We start from the raw sequence: 12,282 nt of genomic DNA, 5'->3' as shown, positions 1-12,282 counted from the left end.
GGGAGGGAGGGAGGGAGGGAGGGAGGGAGGGAGAGCAGAATGGAGGAAGGAATTTACCTCTGTCTTTGAACGCAGGTAATCGCCACTTGGGGAATTTTAAGGAACCCTTGGTCTCACATTAGATTCTGATTTTATAAGTCTGGCCGTCATAACTTGTTCCACGTTTTCAGAAGTCCCACATATTAGAAAGGATTATAATTACCAGGCAAAGCTGAAAACCACTGTGCAGCACAAACACTGTCAGTGTCGGGGCTTAGCTTGTTGCAAAGGCTAAAATTTAAAATATGATTGAGGCAGAGTTTTAAAAAGCACAGTGCTTTCCACATATACAATCTTAAGGGAGCTATTATGGTTTTTTAATATGAAAAAGAGTCAGAAATGCTTATGAAACGCGATGGAAGGTTGTTCAAAATGCAGTCTGACTAGGACTCTGGGCAGCTGTCCTATCGTGGACAGTCTGTTGTGGCTTTACTGGGGCCTTTGGCCTTTCTGTAGTCTTTCCTAGATAAATATGTAAAGAAGTGAAAAATGGGTTGGAATATGAAACACACAAGTGAAAAACTACAAGGATTATTCTCTTTTGGAAACTTCGTCTCTACCAATGAATTAGCATGCTTCATAGAGGCTTTCCATCTGTTTATCAGAGCTACAAGGATTGTTGGTGCCAATGAACCTGGAGATACGACTCTCAGGTTTTATCAGAACATCACCCTTCAATCTTTTTAACAAATACAACTTTGTCTATGGTCTTACATAAATGATAACAAAACATTTCACTAGAGGGAAGAGGGAGAAGAACAAAGTTCAGATCAGAGGGCTTTTCATGGAGCTTTAGTTTATTAATTTATTAGTGATGAGATGATATCAATTACATTTATCATATGATTTTCCTTCTTTTATACTTCAGAAATTTCCATATGGCCAAATTGATGTGAAATCAAGAGTCTCGTTTGATGATTTTAAAAATCTGTTAATGGTAATGATGACAACTATTAAATTGTCTTTTTCAGGGATGGAGGAGAAATACTTTTTTAAAAAGAAAAATAATCAAAAGGTAGACAGAAACATTAAGTTTGGAAATAAACTCAGAAATTTTGTCATGAGACTCATCTGAGTGTGCTTTCTTGAATTAGCTCTGTGCACATTTTGAGGGAAAAAAATGTCTTTCCTGTTACTATAATTCAAGAAAATCTCTAACTTTTCATAGAAAGTAGAAGAGAGAGTAGCAGCCACAGGATTTTATATAGACAATCTTCTCTAGTAGGAAAAGAATTGGAATAATGACAGAAAAGGATATCTATATTTAAAAAATTGATCTCTACCTCAGAAGATAAAAAAGGATACTTCTTGCTATCTCTGGAAAGTTCTAGAAGGGTTCCAGCCGCTGGGCCTCACTCTTTCTTATAGAATCAGATACTGTGAACGGAGCTAATGGAATCCTCTGCTCAGGACTTAGTCAAGCCCTACAATGGTGGTGGGCTGGATTGACAGGTTAGGAGGTTAGGGTTGTTCCTACTTGAATGACTTGGATAGAGTAGATTTGCTCTGGGAATTTGGGATCACCTATAAGTGGTCCTCTGGGAGCCTTACATGTTCCCAATGAGGCCATACAGGTAAGACTTTATCACCATCTTAGCTGGTTCTTGGCAGGATGTCTGTAGATACTCCTAGAGCAACATACCCCTGCAAGATAGTTTCTTACCCTTGTCATGTAGGAGATTATTTCACATCCACCTGCTATATTTGGTTCCAATTGAGCTCAGAACTTCCCACCTTGCCACAGGCTGAAGCATTTGAGAGTTCCTTTGTAGCTTGTCCCCACCCTAGTGGAATGAGCCATGTGTTCATGTTGTTAGTCATTTTCTTTCTGTGAGACTGGAGGCATAAGAAGCTGACACTTTGTTTATCTATTCCACATTGTCTAAGTAATAAACTTCCTGAATTTATGTGGATTCCCAAGGGCTCACGGAGTATGGGCTCATTGATTCTTTGCTGGCTAAATGTATTAAACTATAATAACCAGCCAAGCTCATGGCTGCAGCAATGACAGTTGTGACCCTGTTAGCCACCGAGGTCCTCCAGAATATGTGGCCCCTGGACAAGAAGCTCTGAAGGAAGGTGTGAATCACAGGGTTATCCATGTACATCTGTGGGACCAAGTTCATCTAATAGCCAGTAAACTCCATGGCATATGTCTTATGCCTTTGGATTCTTTGACTCCTCCCCTGTGGTCTAATCCTTGCATGGGGCTTTGTTGTGGAGTTTAATCAGCATTATGAAGCTGTCCCATGCCCACCTCTCCTGGTCTGGGTGCGGGGACCTGAAAAGACATGAGCTGCATAAGAAACTACAAAACCCATGTCAGCCCCACCACTGTATCCTCCACAGGGAGTGTGTCAACGGTTTCTGTAGTTCATAAAAACAACCATTTTCTGCCTGTCCCTTCGAGTTCATGAATTTTGTGGCAGACGAACTTCTATGTTTCCAGGTCCCCAAGCACTTTCTTCTGTCTCTGAGGAATCACAGACAATTCTGTGAGTAAAGTCGGGAAGCTTCCTTGCCAGCTCCCCGCTAGCCTGCAGCACTGAGGAATATTTAGCAGAAGTTGTATTTGTTTCCCTTTCTATCTGAAAATGATGGATTTCTAATGACTAATCCTGTAACAACTAGGGAAATCCTTTCTGTCTTTATCTGACTTTGGGAAACAAAAACAAAATGTATTCATTTCTTTCTGTGTCTGGGTTTATAGTGAGTCAGTGGAGATCACAGAAACCCTAAAAGACAGCTTGTTCTCATTTCCTGGGAGGAAGCAGACAGTCATGCTGTAAGGGTGAGCTTGTGCAGTGTTCCACCATTTATTAATTGCTTTGTTATTAGCTAAGTTGTAAATGATATTGCCTGACATTATTAGACCACGCAGAGCCGCTTAAAAATGACGTCTGATGCTGCCATCTGGTGGCATATCACAGTTGCAGGAACTAGTACAACTATATAAACATTACATCTTGATTTTTTTTAAACAAAAAGAAAACAATCGACGTTTTATGATTATACTCATAGACAGATGCTATTCCCAGCCTTACCCAGAGACGTTTCCCTTTGCAATAAATAGTAGTGAATGCAGAGATTTATGGCTGCCCAAGGCGCTGAGAGCAAGTAAAAATTGAATGTTCAACCCTAAAGAGAGTACTATATCACCCCTCCTAAGGTTCAGGAAACATGACCAAAGATGAGACAAAGAAGTAAGAGATAGAAGATAGAGAAGGGGCTGTGAAACGCTGTGTTCTAGGCATGACACAGCTACTGCAGCCATCATCTCACAGCGGTTACGGTTGCCTCCACTGACTGGGCCAGCACAAGATAGGGCATCAGTCAAGACTGGACAAAGATTCATGGGACTGTATCCCATCCTGATGAAATACTAGCCACTGGTAGATTCTGAAGGGGAAGCAGGCATTGACTTCACTTGGATATTCACAGCGGAGCCTACCAAGCTCCAATGACTAGTTCAAAACCCATATGCACAAATAGCCCTTGTTAAACTCAGTGGGTCACAAAACAAAACACGAAGACATAAATATGAGAAATGGACTTGTAAAGAGTAAAGAGATGATTGGAGATGAGGAGGCGACTGAGTTAGAAGGGAGATGGGGGTGGGGGTGAATGTAGCCATGATATATTATATACATCTATCAAACTGTCAAGGGAGAAAAATTAATAAAAGTTAGATATAGAAGAACCAATGCAGATCCAGTTCTTATGGATTCCAACTTGATTTCAGAATGAAATAAATACTACATACATATTTTCACCTGTAAAATATTACTGAAAATCTTTTCCATCAGTGCATGGAGAGACAGTGACATTATTTTAAAGACATTTTTCCTGGTGGAATTGCAATATATATAAAACCTCTGGATGGTATAAGTTAGCAAGAGATAGCATTTGATGTCACGACAATTATTAAAATATTTGGTTCAATTCCTTCATTTGTAAGCCTGGAAGAATGCAGATACTCACTTCACAGGGTTGATGTGAACATGAATGACCCTATGAAGGAAAGGACTGGGGACTTAGGTGCCCTCTGAAGAAGACGCAGTTGTTGTTCATAGATTGAGTGATACTTAAACGTTTTTTAAGTTGTGTGTAGAATAGGTTTGTGTCCAGCAAGTCTGATTAAATGCTTACAAAGAAAAATCAATGCACTGTTAGCAATATCTCAAATGTATACAACATGAATTTATATAAAATGTTGGTAGTCATATGAATTTGTAGCCTATTTGTGTTCAATATTGAACAATTTGCATGAAAAGCTATTTCAGTACTTAAATTATAACGGTTCAAACTAATTACCTGTATTCAGCAGGCAGAAAACAATCGGTACAGCTTTCATTTGTTGACCAGGCAGTGACACATCCCTAGAGGAGGGGAGCATGGTGGTGAGGACAGGGCTGCAGTTGGTGCAAGGCTCCAGAGTGTCTCCAGACCACCCCACACTGTAGCACAAACCTCACACAGAGATGCCACCAGGCCCCATCCCCACCTGGGACTGAAGACAAGCCCATGTGGCCAACTACCTCCCTCACCCTGAACCTTGCTTCAGATGGCCATGCTCATGCTACCTAATTCATGGTGCTGGCTGCACCTCACTTTGGCCACCAGGCTCAGGCACTGTGCATCCCTTCCCCACCATGCTCGGGTTGCATGAAGCAGCTCTGAGCACCAGGACCTTGCTGTCCACTGCAGGGAACTTAGAAGAACCTCACTGAAGTCAGGACCCGAGCTGATCATGGGCTAAGAGTTCTCTTCCTCATTTTACAGGTGAGAGAAGGGAGGCTTAGGGTGTTAGTGTATTGATTATCTATTCTGCATAACAAACCACTCAAAAGTGGAGTAATTAGAGAATTATTGCTCACAATTCCATGTGGCATCACTTTCAGTTCGGCTCCACTGAGGGGTTCTCAAGCTAGACTCCCAGGAGTCCCTTATGGGTCTAGGTTTAACTGATGAATTGGCAGGAACTCTTTGTGTTAGGTCTCAGAAAGAGGCAAGCCATCCTGTCCTAGCGTTTCCTGCCTGTATCAGCCCAATATTCTTCACACAGAGTCATTGTGGTCCAAGAAAGCAGAAACGTCAAAGCGTCTGCAGATCCTGTACAGGATCTGCGCACCACTCCTGTGATGACGTAAGGACCATTCCTGTGAGGAAGTAAGTCCCATCCCCAGTCCAGCTGTTAAGAGCAGAGAAACATTCTCCGTGTGAGGAGGAACGGGTCAAAGAGGCTTGAAGTCTGGGATGGATTTGTAGCCATTCTCTTCTTGTCTTACAATTTCTTACAGCAAGCAAACTGTCTATGCTTACTTAGGGAGTGTTTGGCATACAGATTTGAACCCAAAGAGTCTGTTTCAGTCTGTGATTTTTACTGCAGTGGCTGCAGTGGGAAAGGAAGGTCTCTTTTTCTTCAGTTCCTCTTGCTTTCTGCCTGCTTCTGCTCCCGCTTTGTCCCCCACAGTTTTACCCTTAGGCTCGGGTGCTAGTTCAGAACTTAAAGGACAGTTTCTGTGATGAAAATTTAACATGATCTTTTCCTTAGAAACCTTCATGAAAGTGTATTCCTGTCGACTGACTCTCCTTAGCCCTGCCTGGGGAGCCATGCATTTACATTCACATTCACCAAACTCTACAATGTTAGTTAGTGGGTAGCTAACATCCCACTCAAGGTTAATTTTTAAAACATTTCTTTATTGCAGTATCTAGAAACAATCAAGGATATGCTTTTGTGAGGAGGGATTTCATTTCATTAAAGATAATCTAAGTGTCACAGTGAGCCTGACTGAAATAGTGATTTTCTTAGGAGGTTCTGAGAAACACTGGCAATACACAGTGGGAGAGCAGCTTGAGGCTGTCTTTGAAAACAGAGGGATCAAACCTTGAAAGCTAGTGCTCACCAACTTCTTACAACAAATTGTCAGGACTTAAAGAAATAAGACAAAATTGAACAAGATGTAGATTTTGTTGACAGTTTAAATTATCTGATGATTAATGCAGTGAACACATCATTCAAAATTCAAATCATATTCAAATTAGATTTTCAGTATTGAAGAAATAAGTTGTCTGCATTTTTTAACTAAAGACATGTTTTTTTTTTTTAAATCCAATACTCATTTTGTTTTTCCACATATACAAAGTTGTCAATAGCAGACAGGAAATTATATAAAAATGTTTTGAATGATTCAAAGAGTGCCATCATGCTACCATAATTATAGTATTTGGCACATTTTAGAAATTAGCTATATTTGGTTTTATGATGTACATAAGAATGAGATTCTTCTGTCTTTGTTACTTTTCTGTTGCTGTTAAGAGACACTGTGACCAAGGCAACTTATAGAAGAAAGCTCTAAAAGGGACTTACAGTTTCAGAGTTTACAGAGTGTGAGTCCATGACCATCATGGCATCGACCATGGCAACAGGAAAGCAGGCATGTTTTGGGAGCAGCAGCTGAGAGCTTACATCTTGAAACAACCATGACGCAGAAAGGGAGCTAACAGTAACACACCTCTTTCAACAATTCCGCACCTCCCAATCCTTCCCACATACTTCTTCAGACTGGGGGCCAAGCATTCAAATATATGCGTCTATGAGGACTATCCTCATTCAAACAACCACATTCCATACTTGCTCCTGCTGGCTTATGGCCAACATATCAGAAAGCAAAATGCACTTAGTCCAACTCCAAAAGTCTCCTTCAGCCTCAACAATCTCAAAGTATTCCCCCTGTAAAATAAAAAAAAAATCAAGTTACCTATTCCCAACATACAATGGCACAAATATACGTTACCATTCCAATAGGGAGGAATAGAGGACAGTGAGGAAATACTGGACCAAAGCAAGACCCAAACCCCCAAACTCCAAATCCTGTAGCTTTATGTCCAATGTCAAAGGGCTAAGATGGCTCCACCCATCTAGCTTTGCCGCCTGCAACATTTTTCTCTCTTGCCCTGTTTATTAGTCAGGGTTCTCTAGAAAACAGAACTGATAGTGAGTGTGTGTGTGTGTGTGTGTGTGTGTGTGTGTGTGTGTGTGTGTGTGTAAAGCAAGTGAATTTATTCCATCATAGATTTATGATGCTTCTTTATTCTGCTCCAGTCTTTCTGGGTCTCTGGTCTGAAATGCTATCGCAATGGCTAATCCCATCAAGTGTTTACTGCAGCTCTTTAGCTATTCTAAATACTGCATAGAAGTCTCCCGCTCATTTGGGCGTCTTTCCAGAGTTGATTCAGTTATGTAAAGGGAGATTTATTTTTCTGTACTCATTAAAAACTAGCATTTTAAACTTTTAACAAACCTGCCTGATATTTTGACTGATGCTGCCCTAAATTTATATATTGCTTTAGAGAAAATTGGCAACTTTGCAGAGTCACAGTAAAATGTCAAATGGTTGTGCTGATTTTTTTTTTCAAGACAGAGTTTCTCTGTGTAGCCCTGGCTGTCCTGGAACTCTCTCTGTAAACCAGGCTGGCCTTGAACTCACAAAGATCCCCTGTCTCTACTTCCCAAAGATAATGATTCTTTAGAGGCTTCTACTTCTTAGTTGCTATGACCTGTTACTATGCTATTTTCATTGTTAAAGAGACCTTGTTGATATGATTAAGTTACGGACCTAGCAGTGAGGAGGTTGCCCTGGATCTTCTAAAGAGTAACTAACAAATACCACCATGACAGGGAGACCAGAAGCAGATAAAGAGATGTGAAAATTGTCTCAGAAGACGGGGTAATGCTGGGCCACAGACCAAGAATGCAGACAGCTTCTAGAAACTGAAGCACATGTGGAAATAACTTCTCTCCTAGAGTCTCGAGGAGGAAGGCAGCTCTGTTGACCCAGTTTAAACTTCTGCCTTCCATAGCCTAGTTATAAATTAGTGTTGTTTGAAGCCACTAAGGGACAACGAGGGGTTGACTCCCTCTGCTGAGGTATAGACTAATCATCTACATACCTCATGCTTATTCATGTTATTCTTCACTAATTGGGGAATAAATGTTTAGAAATTGGGCAGGCATGTTTGTCTGGAAAGGTTAGGACTCTTATTTGGCTAGGGAATAAATTAATTTTTAAAATTTAATTTCCACTTGTCGTCAGTTCTTAGTATGGGGTCTGGACTTCATACTTCTGTGAAGGGTGTTGTGGTTTGAATGTGGAATGTACCCACAGACTCAAGTGCTTGAACATTTAGTCCCCTGTTAGTGACACTATGTGGGTACCTTTATTAGGAAAAGCCTCACTGCATGAAGTAAGTCAGCTAAGACGGCTGGCCCCACTTTCTGCTTGCTCTCTGATGCAGGGCTGCAGATGCAGCAGGGTGGTCAGCCTCCAGCTCCTGCCGCAATGCCTTGCCCCCATGATGGAATGTCTGCCCTCAAACTGTAAGCCCCAATAAACCCATTCCTGTCAGACACTGCTTCTTCTCAGGCATTTTGTTACAGCAACAAGAAATGTAACTGAAAGGGCTTGAGAAAAATATTTGTTTCCACTACTCTTTGTGGTCTCTGACTAGGTTTGAGACATGAAGTTTGGAGATGATATAGTCATCATATTTACACAAAGTGACATCAAGAACAAAAGCAACATTACACTGAAGGGACAAAGTAGCTCAAAAGAGATACCCAGATCTACAGTAAAATACTTCAGCTATGGATGTTACCACTCTCTAATATTCTACCTCTGAAATTCATTAATGTTGGAATAATACATATCCTATATTATTTGACCCAGTGGGGTTGAATTGTCTGTTTCTTGAAGTGTATATTCTCTATACTGGATTTCTATTTTTAACTCATATATATGTCTATTTCCAATTAGTGTATAGAAAAAAGAACTATGTCCAGAAGACATAGTTACAGTTAGCTTACACACTGGAGTCCAGCAGATACAATTACAGTTAGCTTACACACTGGAGTCCAGCAGATGCAGGTAGAGTTAGCTTACACACTGGAGTCCAGAAGACATGGTTACAATTAGCTTACACACTGGAGTCCAGAAGATGCAGTTACAGTTAGCTTACACACTGGAATCCAGCAGATGAAGCTAGGTATGGTGATAACTCCTGCTGCTGTTAAAGCAGGATCAGAGTAAGGAGCCACCACATTCTGCACATGGGCCTGACCTCTTCCTACAGTTCCTGCAAGGATGATCCCCAGGACAGAGACAGAAAGCTGGGTGCTCTCAAGAGAGTTTTCCAATGGAGACATTCAGTTTGGGTCTCCTATGGGTCGCTGCCATACATAATTTGACTAAGCTTGATTTATTCTCCATTCTCATTCTGATGGATGTTGAAAGGATGAAATGGGGTTCACAACTGACAAATTAGTTTTAAAAAAAATATACTCTTTCATAGCACCTAAGAATCATGTTAGATAGAGCTAGAAACTTATGGGCTCTAGGCAGACAAAGGCTTGAATAGTTTGCTTGTGTGGTACAGTAAATTAACTACATGTCTAGTTGCATTATAACCTGTCAGACTATTGTTTGTAATGGGGGAGATATGAAACCCTTTTTTCCTTGGTAACCTGCAAATGTCTGTTCATGTTGTTTTTTACTAACAAAAGAGGCCATTATCACCCTCAGCTGCTTCTTCCAATTATGGTGTATTACACCATTTTTTTTTCAATTATTACTGCAATGTTTTTAATTTTCTGTACAAATGAATAGTCTTGAAATTCCTGATCTTTCCACATGTGTCCTTCTTGAAGTCATTGTTTCGCTACAGTAAATACAAATTCTTTTCAATTTTCAAGCATTATGTTTTTAAATAAGGTGGTTTCTATTTAAATCACCGAGGCTGCTGTGTGGTGGATCAGGAGGAGCATGAGTAGGTAGGATACAGACACTATTCCCATTGAGAATAAGAGGTCCATGTTGTGGTGAATAAGAATGTACATGAGCAGAGGTTGGAATGGGAAGCAATGGATAATAAAACAAAGCATCTGCTCCTTAGCCAGCAGGCTAGGTAAACTATTGTACATTTCATGCCAGAGTCAGACACTGTGGAAAGGAAACAGAAATGATGTCTAACTGCAGCCAGAGGATCTGGGTTATCTTGGAGTTAACAGGACAGAGAAGGGACAGATACCATAGAATGCTACATTCTGGGAAGTCTACTTTAAGAGGAAAAGACAGCAGAGAAGCTTCACTTGTTTACAGCGCAAGTTGACAAGTAAGTAGCGAAGAGAATACAATAGATGGTTCCTGGAGACCCATGGGCTCAGTCTGAAGCTGGAACAAGTAGGCGTTGGATAGTCAAGAGAGAAGATATCCATTATAGGCAGGCTTTAAGAAAAAGCTCAGATACTAAAATAAGATAATCACAAAATGGTACCCAATAGACGGAGTTCGGTGTTATCTTAGTTGGAAATAGCTATTTACAACTCCAGCCAGGGAATCAGGAAGGCAAACAGCAGACTCTCAGGTCTCCTTCTAGCCCCCCAAATACACTCCCCTAGTCTCCTCCCCAGCTCTACAACAGAACACTTGCTGCAGCCGCCACCCCCATCTCTAGTGGATCCCACAGATCTTCCTCTCCCAATCGTCCCTATGGTTGCTTTATCCCAGCCCCCACCTCCAGCAGGCACTCCCTGGAAACCCACAGGCCACGCAGGCCAGGGAAGCAAGTAGGCAAACAGCAAAGCTTTGCCTCTCCTTCTGCCCATCCAAATACAACCCCCATCTCTTCCCCAGCTCTGCAACAGGGAAGCCGGTGTTTGCAGACCTTCACCTGTCCCTCCATTCCTCTAAGTCTAAAGCCCTAGATTCATGAACAACTCTGCAGCTCCTGCGGCAGTCTCCCCCACTTTCTTTCTGGTGGATCTCACAGATCTTCACCTCCTAATTTCCCTCCCCCCCCCCCCCCCCCCCCCCCCCACTCTAGCAGGCACTCCCTGGGAACACACTCGCCACCCAAGCCAGAAAAGCCAGTAAGCTAATTGCAAACCTTCACCTCTCCCTCAGCTGCTCCGAAATAATCCCCCAGTCTCATCCCCGCTCTGCAGCAGAACACCTGCTGCAGCCTCCCTTCCTGCACCCATCTCCAGTGGATGGATCCCACAGACCTTTCCCTCAAAACTTCCCTCCCTCCGCTCACTGCTTTGTCCAGCTCCAGCAGGCACTTTGGAACCCACAGGTCATTCTGACCGGGGTAGTTAACTCCAGATCTTCACCTCTCTCTCCATTACTCCAAATTTGATCACCCAGTTCCATTCCCAGCTTCGTAGCAGACCTCTACAAAGGTCTGCTTTTGCTGTGGCCTCTCCTCACTGACTGCCCCCATTGCCTGGAGACTGACTGAGCAGAGATCCTGGTGGAACACTCTGCTTTCCTTCCTGTTATGGCTCCACTGCCCCCAGCCCATCCCCGTTCCTAAATCTCGGGGCCCAATAACCAGAAACACATTTTACCTGGGACCCCAGTGCCCACACCTTCTTTTATGTCCCTAGAAGATTTCCCCGTGGGAAACACATAGCTACTATGTTCAAAGAACTAGAGAGAAAACAGAAACCAAGGAACAAAACACCCACCCCACAAAGACAAGATCAGATATCAGATATCAGCACCTCAAGTTACTGTCTTCCCAATCCCAGATGCCTAGATACCAGCACAAAATCACCATCGATAATGGCCAGAATGCTTATGTTTCCATGAGATCCCAGCAGCACTACCACAACAGATTATGAATATTCCAACATGACTGACACAGAAATAAAAGACTTTAATGTCTTTGCTACTGGTGTTCTAGTCAGGAAGTGGTCTCTTGTGTCAATGCATTCGAGGCTACTTCGCACTTTCTCTCCTATCAGCTTCAGGGTATCTGGATTTATGTTAAGGTGTTTGATCCACTTGGACTTGAATTTTGTGCATGGAGATAGAAATGGATCTATTGGCATTCTTCTACATAACGACATCCAGTTATGCCAGCACTATTTGTTGAAGAGACTGGGCTGCCTTGCCCAGCCTTCAAACAAGGGGAGGAGCTTAGTCCTCTCTCAACTTGATATGCCATGCTTTGTTGATCCCAGGGAAGGTCTGCCCTTTTCTGAACAGAAACAGAGGAGTGGATTGGGGGTAGAGTCGGGGCAGAGAGTTGGTGGGAAGAGGAAATGAGAGGAGGAGAAGGAAATGTGATTGAGATGTAAAATAAATAAATAAATTTAATTTTTAAAAATAATAAAAAAAAACTTAAAATTTCTTTTGTGCATATGATAGAGGTGCAGAGAGAGGAAATAAATCCCTT

General features: G+C 42.0%; 1 protein-coding gene across 1 annotated transcript in view; it reads left to right on the top strand.

The window, feature by feature from the left end:
• LOC118585191 (pyroglutamylated RF-amide peptide receptor) overlaps positions 1-12,282 on the top strand; it is a 39,524-nt gene that overhangs the window by 7,963 nt on the left and 19,279 nt on the right. The window lies entirely within an intron of this gene.

Source organism: Onychomys torridus, chromosome 6, assembly GCF_903995425.1.
Source record: "Onychomys torridus chromosome 6, mOncTor1.1, whole genome shotgun sequence".
Classification (NCBI taxonomy): Eukaryota; Metazoa; Chordata; class Mammalia; order Rodentia; family Cricetidae; genus Onychomys; species Onychomys torridus.
The sequence above is the reverse complement of the archived record's forward strand: the minus strand, read 5'-3'. Positions and strand labels throughout refer to the sequence as shown.